This window comes from Quercus robur, chromosome 5, assembly GCF_932294415.1.
Source record: "Quercus robur chromosome 5, dhQueRobu3.1, whole genome shotgun sequence".
In the NCBI taxonomy this organism is placed as follows: Eukaryota; Viridiplantae; Streptophyta; class Magnoliopsida; order Fagales; family Fagaceae; genus Quercus; species Quercus robur.
The window spans coordinates 24,967,068-24,985,301 of NC_065538.1; the positions used below are offsets into that span (position 1 = coordinate 24,967,068).

Sequence of the window (18,234 nt, forward strand, 5' to 3'; positions counted from 1 at the left end):
TAGAGTAAATAAATAAATAAATCAGGGTTATTTGCAATGGAATTCAAATTCAAAATATGCATGAAATAATGCTAAACATATATTCAAACTATGTAAATTCTAATATAAATCTGTGCTCCCTTGTAACTTGTATCAATTAAATGAAATATGTAGCCCTTTGGTTTTTGTTGTTGTGGACATAGGTCTTAGTGACCGAGTTAATCCCTTCCGTTCTTCATTTTAATCTTCTCCCATGATATTTCAAATCTTTGCACCTACTGCCTTTGGAATTTGAACAGTTTAATAGCTACAGCAAAGATGAATGCAAAGAGTGTTCCAAACCCAACAATGACAACTGCAACCACCCCTAGGAAATCATGATTGAAACCGAAATAGTCTCTTACAAACTGTGATGCAACCAACCCATACATGGTCCAAGCTGGTGGACATGCCCATGAGTACCATCTCCACCAAATAGGGATCCTCTATTGTTGACAAGGTACGAAAATAAAAGAACAAGGAAAAAATATTAGTAATATGTAATATCTGACATCTGTAAAGGAGAGAGGAGGAATAAAAAATAGGAATACAATTGAAATAAGGTGGAAAAACTTACAAGTCGTGGGACTATGAATCCAGAAAAGAGATTCCATATTTAATAAAATGCAGTGGAAATTATGGAAGAAATGTAGAGGTTTGGGGTCACGGCGATAGTCATCATGCCATAGAAGGTGAAGTACAATAGTGAGAAATACATGAAGAATAGATACCAGAAGAATTTAGCAGCAGTCCATTCAAATCCAATCAATACATATACAAAAATAACATAGACTGTTAGGTTCTAAAGTTTAGGATTTTATGTATTTAGAACTCTAATGTGTATTGTTGGCAAACCATGATCAAAACAATGTGTTTAGAAGTGTTTAAAGCTAGCTCAAAGTTGTGTGTCAACGTAAAGTTGGAATCGAGTTAAAGCAGGAAGCATTGTGCTTTTCGGCCTGGCTCGATTGATCGAAGCTTAAGCTCGATCGATTGAAGCTCGGGCAGAATGCTTTTCTGCAGATTTGTCCAACTCAGCCTTAGTTGTTTTAAAACGTTTTTAGGGTTTCTTATTTGTCCTAAGTATAAAAGGCAAACCTTAGCCACGTTTTAGTGTTGCTCATATTTGCGGTTTGTGTAAATCTCTTGTGAGATTTAGAGGAGTTTTCCTTTACACAAACTTAGGGTTTTCAAGGAGAAGATTTATCGACGCCTTGATGATCAATTCAGTTGCTGCCATTGAAGCTTAAAGAAAACACAAGCGGGTGTGCTTGTAGCTGGTGGTGAATCCAAGAAAGAAGGAGTCCGTGGATTTGGAGCTTGCACGTGGTCGTGTCAGTAAGTTCTACTGGTTGGTAGCAATAAGAAGTCGAGCGTGAGGGCTTGTAAGTCTTATTGTATGAACTTCGATTCTTTCAAGATAGTGGATTCAAGTTTACCTTGAGGATAACTAGGTCAAATCCTCCCCAGGTTTTTACCGGTTTGGTTTCCTGGGTGATCATATCTTGTGTTATTTATTTTCCGCTGCTTTGCATGATTTGATCTTTTATATTGTGACAACCTAGACTTGTTTAATTGGACTAAGTAACAACTTGGCTAATTACCTAGGTTTAATTAATTGTTTAAGGGGTCTAAAAACTATCAAGTGGTATCAGAGCGAGTAGCTCTTTTGTTGTTGATCATTTGATCACTGAGCTGATCCTTGACCCCTGTTGTCATGGAACACGGACACTCTCTAGTTATTCCTCCTCACTTTGATGGGAATAATTATGCTTACTGGAAAGTAAGGATGAAAACATTCCTGAAATCCATTAATGAGAGGGTGTGGAACTCCGTTGGAATATCCTCCAGACTGTGCATGAAGGCACAAAGGCTGTCAAAATAAATAAATTGCAACAATTGACTTCTAAATTTGAAAGCATTAGGATGTCTGATGATGAATCTTTTGATGAATTCTATGCTAAATTGAATGATATTGTTAATTCTGCTTTTAACTTGAGTGAAATCTATGATTAACCTAAAATTGTTAGGAAAATTCTTAGATCTTTGACTGAAAACTTTAGACCCAAGGTGACTGCCATTACTGAAATCAAGGATGTGGACTCCATCCTTGTTGATGAACTTGTAGGATCTCTTCAATCCTATGAGTTGGATCTACCCAAAACTACCAAATCTAAATCAATGGCTCTTAAGTCAGTTGATGATGTTGAAGGTGGTGGATTTGATGATGAGCTCTCTGCTACAGAGATTGCCTATCTTGCCAAGAACTTTAGAAACTTTCTCAGGAATAGCAATAGAAAGGCAAGAGGCACAAACACTGCTGAACCTAGAAATTTTAGGAAGCATGATCCCACTAAGGTTAACAACAATGATAAGCCTAGAGAAAGAGTAGGTCAATCTTCCAATAATTCCTTGGGCTCTCAGTGTTTTGGATGTCAAGGGTATGGACACATGAAATCTGAATGTCCAACCTATTTAAAGTCTAAGAGTAAGGCTATGGTTGTAACCCTTAGTGATGGTGAAGTTTCTGATCATGAGTCTAATTGTGATGAGGATGGAAACTTCATTGCTTTCACTGCTACTGCTGTAGTTGATAAGAGCATATCTGTTGAAGAGAACCCTTCTGATGGGGAACTCTTTGAAGATGCAAATCTTCAAGAGGCCTATAACAAACTTCGCAAAGTTGCTGCAAAGGATGCTAAGAATGTTGAACTTGGCTTGAAGAAAATTGAATCCCTTGAGCTTGAAAAGAAAAATTTGCTTGTTAAATTGTTTGATGCTAATGATCTTTTGAACAATGTGAAAACTGAAAACATGCTTTTGCTTGATAAAGTTAAATCTTTAGAACTTGATTTATCTGTTGCTAGATCTGCTAATTCTAAACTTGATCAAATGTTGAGTGTTCAAAAGTCGTCTTCTAACAAAACTGGATTAGGTTATGTTGATAGCATCTCTGTGTCCGCTCCCCATTCCACTAAGTTTGTTCCTTCATCTTCTTCTTCTGAACCTTCAGTGAGTGAGATAGTGAGTGAAACTGTCAAACCCTCTGTGAGTGAGGTTGCTAAACCCTTAGAAGGTTCATCATCTAGGAAGATTAGGGTTGATCTGAAAGAATCTAAGGCTAAGAAGCCTACCCTATCTAAGGACAAGACACATGATAAACCTACATGGGTTTGTCACTTTTGTGGAAAGTCTGGACACATCCGTCTAAATTGCTACGAGCTGCAAGCTGCTAAGAGAGCAAACAAACCAAAAGTACATGTGCCTCAAGCACTTGATCCTATGGTACTTATTGGTGATTTGGTAAAGGCTTTAAACCTTTATTCCAATCCTGGAGTTGGTAATCATTCTCAAGTTAATAAGAACTCCAATGCTCGTGGTGCATCTAAAAGATTTTGGATGCAAAAGACTCGACCTAACTGAGTCTTTCTGACATGGTCCTTATGTTTCATTTGCTCTACCCTTTGTGACCATTGTTCTTTGGTTTTTTTTTTTTTTTTTTTTTTTAGGATTTGCATAGCATAACATTCATACATTTCATTCTAGGTGTTTTTTATTTTTATTAAAATAAAAAAAAAATAAATAAAAAAAGCAAATTTTGTCTTGCACTATTCTTCTTGGTTTTTGAGAACAAGGTTGGTCAATTTATTTTCACATAAAATGTCTTTTGTACCTTGTTTAGTTTTGATGAGCTTATTTATTGCACTTTACTAGTTGAAGATTTGTAGTGCATGTTGTGTGGGAAAGATGTTTATGGTTTTTTATTATTATGTCTTAATCTTGAAGTCACATGTTTTTAAATGTTGGACTTGAACTTTTAGAGAAAGGCATAAATAACCATCTCACAACTGTTCACTAGCCAATCATGAACACCTTAGTGCATATCATAAGATTTTGTACTCGAGGAAGTGTAGCACATGCACAAAAAGAACATAAGGTGAAGCCTCAGGTTAAATTACTTAATTCTTAAAATCAAAATTGGTGTGTACTATTAGGCTTGATGCCAAACTCACATAACTTAAAATTGGAATGTATATTATGAGGCATAAATACAAGAAACTTACATGATTGCAAGCTTATGATCTAGGAGATGTGGGAGTTATATGATGTAACTCTTTAGGTGATAGTCTCTTTTAAATTCTTTGTGATGAATTTTGTAGACTTTGTGATTGATTGTCATTCACATATCACCTCACATGTATCTCAAGTTTTTGCTAATCGCACACACTACACGAGTTACTCTTTGCTAAACATTGTACATGTTATTGTGTGTGTTTATGGTCTGACCAATCAAGTTATTGCAAATACTTTGAATTATGTACAAACTTAATTTGTTGCTTGAAACTTTGTGGAGAATGCAAGAAATTTTGCTTTTGGGAATTTTGGGCTTAAAATTCTTGATTTGAAAATCATATCATCTCATACTCATGCATTTTTGTTCTTAAGTTTCAATGCCTTGAGTTAAATCATCTTGTTTTTCAAAATTTGTGTTTTTTCCTCAAAAATATGGTGAGCCTCTGCCTAATTCGATCGGTCCAATCTGTTTTTCGACCAATCGAAATTTTTTTTAAAATTTGAGAGAGGGAGTCTCTATCTGTTTCGACCAATTGAGGCTAATTTTCGACCGATCGAAACTCGTGAATCAGGTTTTTCAAAAAGGCAGAATTGGACTTTTTCAAAGTTACTTTTCAAATTATTTTCAACTTTTCTCTCTCTCCGCGTTGGCTCTAGGCTCCACCATCCATTTTTTATCGTTTTCCTTCAAGATTTTTGCAAGGTTTTTGTCCTTGGAAGCCGGTAAGTCACTTTTGCCCTTCTTTTTCAAGTTTATTTCTTGATTTCATGCATTTTTCATGCATTATCATGGGTATTTTCGACACTTTCAACATATTGGGGTTTTTGATGATTCGAACCTATTCTTGTGAAATTGATCAATGGGTTTTTGTGCTATGATGCTATAATGATGTTCCCTATAGTTTAATTTGATCAATTTTGTGGTTTTTGAAAACTTGAAAATTCTAGGGTTTTGAATTTGATCCGAATTGGGGATTTTGTCAAATTAGCTTAAATTGATGAAATTGACTTATCCAATTGATGTATTTGGTTATTATTTTTGTTATTATATCATGTGTAATGATCAATTCGTCAATATTTTTCAAATTGATCAAGTGGTTTTCCAAATTTTGGGGTTTTTGTGTTAAAAATCTTAATGTTCAAACCAATTTTGTAATTTGAACCTTTTGGACTTAATTCGCTGCATTAAAACATGCATCATGACATTTAAACTTGTTCATGCATCATATAGATTTTTATTCTATATTCTGTTTTTGTGCTAACTTGCAGTCTGCCATTGGTTTTGGTTTTGTGTTTTTGTTCTTTCGCTCTGTGTTTCGATCCTTATCTTAGCACCATGCCTAGGAAAACTAGAGCCCATAGGACCACTTCCACTTCCTCTGAGTCTCCCACTAGGGTTGCGCTGTTTAAGAATGATAAGTGTAGAGAAGCCTATGACACTTTGAACTGTAAGCGTAAGATCTGGTCTGAGCGAGCTGTTATATTAGATGCGCTTGATCCGGCTATTAGGGCCAATTTTGAGTCTAGAGGTTGGTTGCCTCTCTTAGAGATAGATCATCCACCCCTGACCGCCCTGATTAGAGAGTTCTTCTCGAACCTCTCTTGCCACATCTATGATTCCAACACCCTAGTTAGGAGTTGGATACGAGGTGTAGAGTTCACCATTACCCCTCGAGTAGTGGCTGAGGCTCTTGGGGTGCCGATTGTTCGGGATGCTAACTATCCCTATGATGAGTCACCCTCATTAGATGTTGTCATGTCTTACATCATTGAGTCATCTATCCAGTGGGGTTCTGATCCTCAGATCATGTCCGCTGAGCTTATCGAGACGACCTATCTCTTCTTTCGGATTGCGTGTCATTCCTTGTGGCCTATCTCTCACTTCCACACCATCTCTTTAGAGCGATGTGTGTTTTTTGTATGCCTTTGTTTCTGGAGCGTCTATCAGTTTTCCTCACTTGTTCATTCGTTCTTTGAACGAGATTCATAAGAGTTCTACCGTAGGGCATGCACTGATTCATCCTATGTTCATTCATAGGATTTTGCTCTACTTAGGTCTAGATGGTTTTCCGTTTGGTGAGCCTGTTCATGTGATTGCTCCCATAGGTGCCACCTTTCTTCGTCAGAGGGCTGCTCAGTTGAGAGTTGCTCCTTCTCGTCCTAAAGGTGCGTCATCTAGTGGTGTTCCCCCTCCTCCCTCTTCTACAGGTACTGCTGCTGCTGAGACTTCAGGTGCTGCTGCTGATACTGATGTTCCTCCACCGACTGCTTCAGATGATTCAGACATTTGTCGCACGTTGGATCATGTCTTGACCGTTCAGGCGGCTCAAGGACAGATTTTGGTGGACGTGCTTGATGAGATCCGTGCCTTGCGTGCAGAGTTGGCGCAGTTTAGACCACCTCCCTTTTGATGATGGATAGCTTGTTTGCCCTTTGGCATTCCGTCACAAAAAGGGGGAGTACTTTGTAGGGTTTTTGTTTTCAGGGGGAGTTTATTTGTTTTTGGTTGGAGCTTGTGGAGTTTTAGATTGTATCTAAGTGCTTCACTTTGTACTTATGCATTTTTAGCTCTTACCTTGTTTTTGATGGGATATTCTTGTTAGGGGGAGTTTTATGTTTTGATTGGTACTTTATTTGTTCCTTGTTTCAAATTGCTTATTGATTTATATTTATGAGTTATTTATTGATATATGTCTTTATTTGTGTGTTGTTTGAAATCAAGAAGTTATTTTGTTTACTTGTACTGTTTCCACACATGTGGTTATGCATTTTGTTTAGTATTTCAGGAAATATACAGGTTGATTCAATTGAGCTGCTGTCTACACTTGCAACTGATGGATAGTAGTTAGGATTGAATTTGGTTTATGAGCATTATTTTGTAAAGGGCTTTTTGTTTTGTAAATTTTGAGTTTCTAAGTTGTGTTTTGTCACGGATTGCCAAAGGGGGAGTTTGTTAGGTTCTAAAGTTTAGGATTTTATGTATTTAGAACTCTAATGTGTATTGTTGGCAAATCATGATCAAAACAATGTGTTTAGAAGTGTTTAAAACTAGCTCAAAGTTGTGTGTCAATGTAAAGTTGGAATCGAGTTAAAGCAGGAAGCCTTGTGCCTTTCGGCCTAGCTCGATCGATCGAAGCTCGGGCAGAATACTTTTCTGCAGATTCGTCCAACTCAGCCCTAGTTGTTTTAAAACGTTTTTAAGGTTTCTTATTTGTCCTAAATATAAAAGGCAAACCTTAGCCACGTTTTAGTGTTGCTCATATTTGAGGTTTATGTAAATCTCTTGTGAGATCTAGAGGAGCTTTCCTTTACACAAATTTAGGGTTTTCAAGGAGAAGATTTATCGACGCCTTGATGATCAATTCAGTTGCTGCCATTGAAGCTTAAATAAAACACAAGCGGGTGTGCTTGTAGCTGGTGGTAAATCCAAGAAAGAAAGAGTCCGTGGATTTGGAGTTTGCACGTGGTCGTGTCAGTAAGTTTTACTGGTTGTTAGCAATAAGAAGTCGAGTGTGGGGGCTTGTAAGTCTTATTGTATGAACTTCGATTCTTTCAAGATAGTGGATTCAAGTTTACCTTGAGGATAGTTAGGTCAAATCCTCCTCAGGTTTTTACCAGTTTGGTTTCCTGGGTGATCATATCTTGTGTTATTTATTTTCCGCTGTTTTGCATGATTTGATCTTTTATATTGTGATAATCTAGACTTGTTTAATTGGACTAAGTAACAACTTGGCTAATTACTTAGGTTTAATCGATTGTTTAAGGGGTCTAAAAACTATCATAGACCATAGCCTGTACAAAAACATACGGAACTTCAAAAAGAACCTGCAATAAAAGATGAAAATTGCATAATTAAACAAAAGTAAAGTATCATGTTAAAAGCAATTTTAACCATACAAATCTACTGATCATATCAAAATGTTAAGTCTTTCTTAACGTATTTAAGAGAATAACTAAGGGAAGAAAAGCCCGACAAATAGTTATTACCTGAGCAAATGCGTAGGGCAATGCTGAATACATCCCAGCTGCTCTTTCCCTATAGAAGATTGTTCGTTCAACAGCCACCACTGGCTGCACTGAATTAGAGTTTCTAACACCAATAAAGAGAACAGCAGCATACATGGAACCCATTGCATTAAACAAATCTTGTTGCTTTGTCTTGTATTTATTGATGTCAAAAGTTAATTCAAATTCTTGAAGAAATTGAAGGAATTTGCACAATTATATAGTTCTTTGTTCCGCAGTTGTAACTTACATTTTTGAGCCAAGGTTCCAAAACATCATCCTGAACATCAGGGCTATGGCAACTGTGAAGATAAGTATTACAGCAGTGTATAGTGGGTTGCGCCAATATGACCAATGTTGTTTCCATAAGCAAGCCATGAATTGGGTGAAATCTGATTGTGAATACTGAGTAGGGAAATAGAGCTCCTTCGATCCAGTAGTAGATATGCTCAATTGTTCAATAAGTTCTTTGTTTCTCCTGAAATATATGCCATTCAGTTGTACAGGATTTGTAAAAAAAAAAAAAAAAAAACCAACATAGCTATGAAAAAGATATATGGGTAGTTTTAATCTATGTGTAGGGACAAAGATTTGATCTTATAATTTAGTCAGGTAGTATATAAATAGATCTACCTATACAGCTCTGAATTTCTGTGCACATTAGCAAAATCAATTCCCAAAGTTGGTTCATGTGCTGATGAAGTAACTTCCAACATCCAAGTTGCTGGATTGTAACCATCTTTAATTTTACTTACTCCTCCTATTCCCTAAAAGAAAAGAGACGTACTTGTATTAGCAAATATTCAGAAGGATTAAGATCTAGAGTTAAAAGTTTGACTCTATATATTTCCTGACATTCTGTAACATCATACCTCAAAATACTGGATTAAATGGCAAGAATGGCTACCCAATGGCCCTACATATATCTCTTGTCCCCCACGCTTCATTAGGAATAGCTGCAATGTCATGTTAAACATGTCTTTCTCTTATACAGAAGAGAATATGTACAAAAGTTCCAACCATTCTAATTTATTAGTATTTCTCACCTCATCAAAAGCTTCAAATATGTCAATGATTGGCTGATGGATGGTGTGCACAACCGTTCTTCCAGTGTCAATGGTGTTCCGCACAGTTCTCATAACAATAGCCGCTGCTCTAGCATCCAACCCTGAGGTTGGCTCATCCATGAAAATTATGGAGGGGTTGGCAACTAACTCGACTGCAATTGTTAGCCTCTTATTTTGCTCAGTTGAGAGACCATTCACACCTGGCAACCCGACTAATGCCTGCCTCAATGGTTTCAGCTCCACAAGCTCCATAACTTCCTCAACAAACATCTGCAACCATTTTTCATTTCCAAAAAACAGCAGAACAAGCTGGTGAAATATTCAATCTGCTTGTATTTGACTAAAATTATTTACCATTCAGAGATGCTTAACTGTAAAATAGCCTATACTACAATACATGAATACAAAATCAGCATTCACAACACTTTACTCAGCTACCATGAACTATTTTGTGAACAAAACAAAATTGCTGGTTCCTCACTAACAAATGACTTGCCTTGTAATATCTGAGCGTTGCAATCAAACAAATGGTAGAAACCCAATGCCAGAATTACTTTTTAGTTTTCCATACCAACCTTCCTTTTTTGAGAATTGACATCAAGGGATAAGCGAAGCCATGCCGAGTAGATCAAGGACTCGTAGACAGTTACATGAGGAGAGTGGATGTCATTTTGCTCACAGTATCCAGAAACTCTAGCAAATGTTTCTTGCTTCTTTGGATACCCAGAAATTGTGATCTTACCATCAATATATCCACCAGTTTTTCTACCACAGTACATCCATCAGAGTTGTTTTACCAGCACCACTTACACCCATCAGTGCTGTGAGAACTCCTGGCCTGAATGCACTACTCACACCCTTAAGGAGCACCAATTTATCCTCAGTAACGCCTTGATTCTTCATTTCCTGCACATTTATTTTCAAACAAATAGGTATCATAGCTTGTACAACAAAAATTTGAAAGGCTGAAACAGGAAGCTATATCATTTCCAAAATGTTTATATTTTATGTTACAATTTACCTGTGGCATGTCAACAGAGTACATTATTTCATTGAAGGTGATGGTATGTTGGTCAAATGGAAGAATGATTCCTCTTTTCCTGTTCTGCTTGACCTCTACAGAAGCATCTATGCTAGTAGATGAAGGGCTAGAGGTAATACTGCTCCTCCTAATTTCATATCCATTCTCTGCTGGTCAACAGAATTCGATTGGCATTAAGATTAATAACATAAAATAATTAAATTAAATAATACAAGAACACACACAAACAAGCATGCATTGTAAGATATATTTCACCTATGCTCGTTTGGTGACTTGAGTTATTTCCTCTAGATCTGTAATCTTGTCCATTGCTTTGAGGTTCTTCTGATTTAACAAACTGTGGCTTTCCCAATGCTGCGAAAGTTTTAAGACAACATTAGCACATAACCTCTCACTTGTATGCCTTGAAATGGATATGGTAAAGGCGCTCATGATTGAGATAAGTCAAAGCCAGAGTGTAGGCAGCATTGAAAAGTAATATAAATCCAATTAATGCCCCTACTCCTATCCAATACCAATATGCATGTGGAAAGAATCCACGGAACTTCATAACTTCAATTCCTAGTGATTTTGTTGAGTTTGGGAGAACCTTTAGTAGAAAAACAGGTTCAGATGTCAAACAATTATTAAGAGATTTTGAAAAAAAAAAAGTTTATAATGGCCAATTTAAGAAATTACATGTCTCCAACTCTTCCCAAGAAACTCGTTAACAACTATAGCATTCTGTACATACATTATTGGTGATGCCCAGTAACCCCATATCCACCATTTCTTTATGTTCTCTGTGGGAGTACGCAATGAAATAAGAAGCATTAGAAAAGATTTTATCTGATAATAATAGAAAAGACTTTTTTTATTAGTATCCCTACTTATTAAATTGTACCTCTTGACAGGACAAAGCCACCCATTGCAATCAACATGATCAGTGCAAATGATCCAAATGTGCTGGAAATAATCACATCCCCCCTACAAATTGCCCCATAAAGCGAAATAATGCAGAAACCATTTGGTTAGCAAGTAAAAGCAGAAAGTACTGCCTAAAAGACCTGCAATATGAACAAGAGTAAATATATAATTTTAAATAGAAAAAAAAAATGTGAAACATATCTTTGTAAGTTAACAATAAAGTAGCATGATTTTATTTTACTTTTATTCTTTATCTTTTACCTTCCAGCACTTGGATCAAAGCCAATGACATAATAGGTGATGAATACCCAGACAGCAACTTCTACGCATGTGATAGGAATCTGGATGATCCATGAAGGGAGAGACTATGCCCATGGAGGGTAGAATAGGAGCTTCCTTTGCTTGAAGAAAACAGGAAGCCTTGCAACAGTCATGTTAATCTCAGCTGCACCATTAAACATGACGACAACAACACTATAGAACAAAGCACCGTTATAGATTCCTCCATCAGTCAATGAATTTCGGTGCATCTCAGTCCGTAGGAAAATTGTTATAGCAATCATTGCCATTAACATAAGCTAAAAGTAGAAAAGAAAAAGAAAAAGTTTATATTAAACCATATTAATGTATAATGAAATTTGATATAGAAAAGAAAATTTTTAAAAATACAATAAAGCTAGACTTACTTGAATGAATTTGAACTTGTAGACAAATGAATTCCTCTTCATGAGCAAGATTTCTCTTGACAAGCAAGCTTTCAGCAGCTCCCCATTTTCGACACCATACTTTCTTGTTGTCAAAGCAGCTGGATGGCTCTTAGCCTTGTCAAACTGAGTTGCAAGTTCATCTACGAGTTTCTGTTCCACATGGAATGATTGGAACGCCTCAGCAAATTCCTTGACAGTTACAAAATTGTAGGGCTTGTCTTTCTGTTCCCAGTACTGCTCCTGATCTTTCCTTGAAGTCACCTATAAATTGGTTATACATGAATCCAAATATGAGATCCTACTTGTAAAGCTTATCTCTTTAGAAGATAATAATACTATTAGCATATATGAGACCAAAAAAGAAAAAAGAAAACCTTTATTCAAACTCACTTCTTGCAGGAAGTCGGCCACGCCTTTCCTCTCAGGACATTTAAAGCCCATTGATTCAAAAAATTAGAGCACTTGTTCACAGGGACCCTGGTATACAATCTGACCATCAGAGATGAGAATAATGTCATCGAAAAGATCATAAGTCTCTGGTGCTGGCTGGAGGAGGGAGATGACAGCAGTTCCATTGAGAATGTGAACATATTGCTTGATCGAATTCACAATCTGAAAAGTTGTTGAGCTATCCAAACCAGTAGAAATTTCATCCATGAATAACACTTTAGATGGTCCAACCAACATGTCACCTGTAATTTAATTATTAGATATTATTTATACAGTTGCAGAGAGAATTTGACTTTGTATATATGAACTACAAATTTGACTTTACCCATTGTAACTCGCTTCTTTTACCCATTGCCCTGCAGATATTCCCCTTAGCATTTGATTCCCTATTAAGGTATCTGCACAGACTTCTAATCCCAAAACCTGAGAAAAAGGTGGATAAATGAATAAAAGTGGACTATTATGATAATTTCTAAACTATTTTGTATTTAATTTAACAAGTTTCTGTTATTTTACCTTTATAATATAATCTGTCACCACATTTACCTCCTGCCCTTTTGTTTCCACTGCCTAGATTAGCAGAAACAAATAAATAGAATGAGATAAAATGACAACCCATATTTTAAGAAAGCTATGAAACCAGGACAGAAAAGTTTGGTTTTGCTTGATTTTGATTTGAACATAATTTTATCATATAAAGGTGAAATTTACAAGGGAGAAAGTGAAAGGACAGATTCCTACTTATCTATATAAATAATAGTCCATCTATGAGATTATCTTCAATCTAGAGAGGCGCATACCCTTCTCAATGTAAACAAGTTTAATTAGTTTTCAAGTTTCAATTATATTTATTAAAAAAAATAAGTTTAGTGCTACAATTTCCAAATGTAGAAATTGACAATAGATTTCATCCTACCTTCATGTAGATGTCAAGATCAGGATCAGGCTCAATATTTTTCTCTTTCTCTCTTCTTGCTAGCTCTGCTAGCATCTCTGCAGTGGCAAAAGAAAAAGGGAAGGTGAGTAATAAAAAAAAAAAGTCAAGCTTAAATAACAAAAATCATTGGATTACTTCCTCAGAAGTACAATTAAGGAAATGTAAAAAGAAGAAAAAGGAACACAATAATCCTGTAAATTAACTAACCAAAACGTGATCCAACCCCTTGGCATCTTGCAGAGAAGGCCAAAGTTTCCCTTACAGTCATTACTTCAATATGAAGGTCACGTTGACTGACATATGCAGCAGTTCTTTGTGGAACAAACTCATGCATTTCATGGCCATTATAAGTCACTTTCCTGGAAAACTGAACAAGAATTTGTACTTAATCCCTTGATGTACGGAAGAAAATTAGAATATGCAATGGTAAGAATTCAAAAACGTCAAATACCTTTAGGTCAGGATCAAGCTCTCCAGCTAGAGCCAACAAGAGCATGGTCTTTCCCGAACTTGGAGGACCCAACAGTAATATCATTCTATGTGAAACGCATAAACCATGTTAGAGGTGGATAATAGAAGTTCTAACCTGAAAAGGAACGTTAAGAGGAAAAATATCAAACAGCAAGAGTTCATTTTGACAATTGTAAAAAGGGCAGCCTTCTCACCTGCTAGGCTTGATAACTCCACTAACATCTTGAAGGATAGGAAAATGTTTCTTTTTAATTGGAAGAATGTGGAGATAATTCAAGAAACTCTTTAAATTGAAAGACAATGTGACTATGTGACTCACATAATAATAATTTAAAAAAAAAAAAAAAAAGCATCAATATTTGTAGAATACTAACAAATGGTGTATTTATTTATGCGTAGTTACCTCCATTATGTTAACAAAGAAGTTCAAGAACGTAGGCAAAGCTCGGATTCCAACATTAGCTTCTGCCTCAATATTCAAATGCTCAAAACGGACATCACTTTTGGGAATAGCAATTCCAAGTCCAAGAAATCCACACAAAAAAAGGCAACCATTACTGAAAATTCAGGTGAAATATTAAAAGGAAATTAATACCAAAAAAAAAGCTAAAATTACTATCAATTTTACGATAAAATACTCACAAACTAACATGGTATTGAATATTTTTTATTCCATACCAACAACATAATATAATAGATAATTTTCTTGATATTTGTTATTTTGTACTTCAAATTTAAAGAGTCAATATATAAGAATTATATAGTAAAATTTATAAGATTGGCCAGCATAACTCATCGACGGAACACTACATAAGTTGGCATTAAAGTTACCTCTCCAAGCTGTGCTTGAGCTTATACAAGAACTTCTCATGATCCTCTTCGGGAACCTGGCCTTCCGGTGTAGGGAAGCCCATTTAAGAGCTTCTTCATCATCTTCTTGCGCAGATTTCGAGAAAACTTCCATGGTAGTGTCCCCCCATATTGACGAACTGCTTAGTCGAAAACTACTGTCCACTCTCCATTATACCAAAAGATTGGTGCCTCAACAATAGTTAAAACCCACTAAAACCCAAAAAATGTTTCTTGGAAATTTACGTGAAATATGGCCAAGATTTCTGGCTCTATGGACTAGAACCTGAAAATACAGAAAAGGGTTTTTTATTTTAAAAACAAAATTATAGAAATGGGTTCTGGTTTCTCTCTGTGTTGAAGCTGAACAAATTTGTTAATTTCCTTTGGGAAATGTTTAGTGCACATGCACACATAACATACACAATTTCCAAAAATAAGAGAAATAGTGACATTAAGGTTTAGTTTTGAGATTTCAAAATAAGGAAATAGTAATTTCAAGTTATGGTTTTGAACTTTTTATTTATTTATTTATTTTAGAGATTGTGTGTATTATGTGTGCAAGTGTGTAATAGACATTCTCTTCCTTTTATAGAGTTACAAAAGAGTGGTTTTGAAGTCTCAAAATTTGTATCTATGTATATTTTTTTATACGGTCATTTTAGAAAAAATTTTATGAAAATTTGATAAAATTATTATAAAAAAAAAAGCCCCTAAAACATATGTTAGTAAATCCTTTTTTTTTGTGGAAACTCATTCGTTACTTTCTCGTAAAAAAAAAAAAAAAAAGTTTAGATTCGGTTCTCATTTGATTTCATAGTCCTTTCTATCCAATTTGGCAAAAACAAATAATAAATGTTTGACTTTACTATTTTTTAAAAACATGTTTCTTTTTATTATTAATTATTAATATAAGAAGCACTAGTTTTTCACTTTTTTGGAAGGGGAAATCAATATATATATAAATATATATATATATATATATATGTATCATATTATATAAAATAAAAGTTGGACTTAGATACTATGGTTGAGCCATGTGGTTTCACCAAATCGCAAAAATTTTATTAAATTTTTAAATTTTTAAAGAACTAAAAAAGAATAGTATACTACCAAGGACTCTAATTCATTTTTATCATTAAGTAGTTTATCTCTTTAAAAAAAATAAAGAAATACAAAACTGTTTCATGTCTACTTCATGTAAAATTGTAGGTATAGATTAATATTAGATAAATCAAAAAAATATTATGATTGTAAATTCTAGATTAATCAGAACTCTAATTCATTGTTATCATAAAGTAAGTGTATCTCTAAAAAAAAATGAAATAAAAAATTGCAGATTTTTTTTTTTTTTTGAAAACAAAACTATAGATTAATATTAGATTAATCATGACTCTAATTTATTCACAACTAACGCAACTATAAAAAAAATACAAGCAACTAGCGCAAGAACATAGACTCACAAAATTCAAACACAAGAACAAAACCAAAGCGCAAAAACGTAATCCTAAAACATAACAAAAACCTTTGAACACAGCAACACAAAATAAAACTCAAATTAAATCACACCCATACTATCCAAAAATACACACTCAAATTAAAAGTTTCACCCTCTAATTCAAAAAAATAATTCATCTTTATTTGTTTTTAGCTATTAAATTTTTTTAGGTTCTTGCAAGGAGAGCCAAGAATCAATATACCTGGAAAGGGTTTGATGCAATCCCTATAGCCTTAAAGGAACTCAAGGTTAAGGCCTACAAAATTTTACATCATGCCCACAACCAGTTAAATAGGGTAAATCAGAACCTAACAGATACAGCTTTTCCCTCTTTGTAACAATTTGGGTTTTGAAAAATTGTTTTGGGTATTTTAATCAGGACTCTAATTCATTCTTATCTCTAATTCATTGTTATCACAAAGTAAGTGTATCTCTATAAAATAAAATAAAATAAAAACAGCATACTGCTTCCCGTAAGTTTTTTTTTTTTTTTTTAGGCTTCCATTTTTCTACCTACAATCATGTAGGTATGTATTTTTTACTCCAATTTTTTATTATAATCAATTAAATACATTTTATGTATTTGTTTCCTTTTGTTTAAGCTAATTTCCTTATGTTTGATCTAATTCATATGTTAATGGCTTGATCCAATTTAATTATTTTGTTGTCCAATATATATGTAAGTTGTCGTAGTAAATTCCAATCATAAACTATTAAATTTACATACAATTTTGCAATTTATATGGTACTTTGTTTTTTTAACTCTATTTATTTATTTATTTATTTATTTATTTATTTATTTTTTCAGGTTTGTCAAAAAAGATTTCAAGCATCCTAAGAAAGGTTTGTAATCTAGATATAGAACTTTGCAATTTTTTTTAATTAGAACAAAGGTTTTATTCCTCGAATAGTTCTATCTTTAAAAAGTGGCCAATTTTATGTTACTTTGTCTAAAAATTTTAATCATTAATATTGTTGTTAACAATACTGCAGATCACTTATATTGTAGATTCATTAGATATAAAATTCATATGCAAATAGTGTGATACATGTAACGACAAATGATATTATAGCATAATTGGTATGTTTGAAGATAATTTTGTATTAAGGAGCTATCATTTTATATTTGATGGTTGTTATAGCAATTTATTCCTTTTGTTATAATAATTACTTATTTGGTTATAATAATTATATATATTCTACAACTTTTAACATAAAACTGTGCAACGCACGAGCCTTCAACTAGTATATATAAAAGTAGAGACCTCATGTTAGAAAGCATGGTATTGTGCTAAGTGGCGCATTCCTTGAAGTACTTTTTATTTAGGCTTTTACTTCGAAGAGTTTGCATTTATATCAAATTATTAGTTCATTGAATCAGCTAATAGAGGAAATGTATATACTAATTATCTATAGTTGTGCATTAATTATTTATATTAAATGAATTTATAAGATTATTTTTATAAAATTTATTTAAGAAATAATTATTTTTATAAAATTTATTTAAGAAATAATTTTTAGTTGGAATAATAATATTAGATTTACAATATGACATTATTCCTCATGTTTAGTTGCTTTGAAAAAAATTGACACAAAAACTATATATATATATATATATAAAATTAAACATTTGTGAATTCACTAAAAATTAATCTTAACCCTATAAATTTCCTGATTTCTTTCAGTGACATGTGATATATATATATATATATATATGTATGTATGTATGTATGTATGTATGTATGTGGAACTAACATTGTGTTATTTATTTTATGTAATTAGAAAGATAACTAATAGAATGAATATGTTTATTTTGTTATATTAATTATTTTAAGCATAATAAAATTTTGGAGAATTTTTTTTTATTATCATTTTTCTAAGATTTATATGAGAAACAATTGTTTTTTTTTTTTTTTTTTTTTTTTTTTTTTTTTTTTTTTTTTTTTTTTTTTTTATGTGAGGAACAATTGATTTGAAATATAGTATTCTTACTAAAATTTTAGTTGTCTTTGCAACTATTGAAACAATGTCCGCTAAAAAGGGAAAAATTAAATAAATAACTTTACTAACACAAAATCCAAAATGTAAAAAAAATAATTGAATGATATTTGCATTTTTTGTAGGCATGAAACATGCCTATTTATATGACCCAATATATCATGAAATTTTCAATTTAAAAACACATACATATACTATGATCAAATCACTAC

General features: G+C 33.7%; 1 pseudogene; it reads right to left on the bottom strand.

Annotated features, from left to right (window-relative positions):
• Positions 1-254: 254 nt before the first annotated feature.
• On the bottom strand, positions 255-14,730 carry LOC126725593 (pleiotropic drug resistance protein 1-like; annotated as a pseudogene).
• Positions 14,731-18,234: the final 3,504 nt, after the last annotated feature.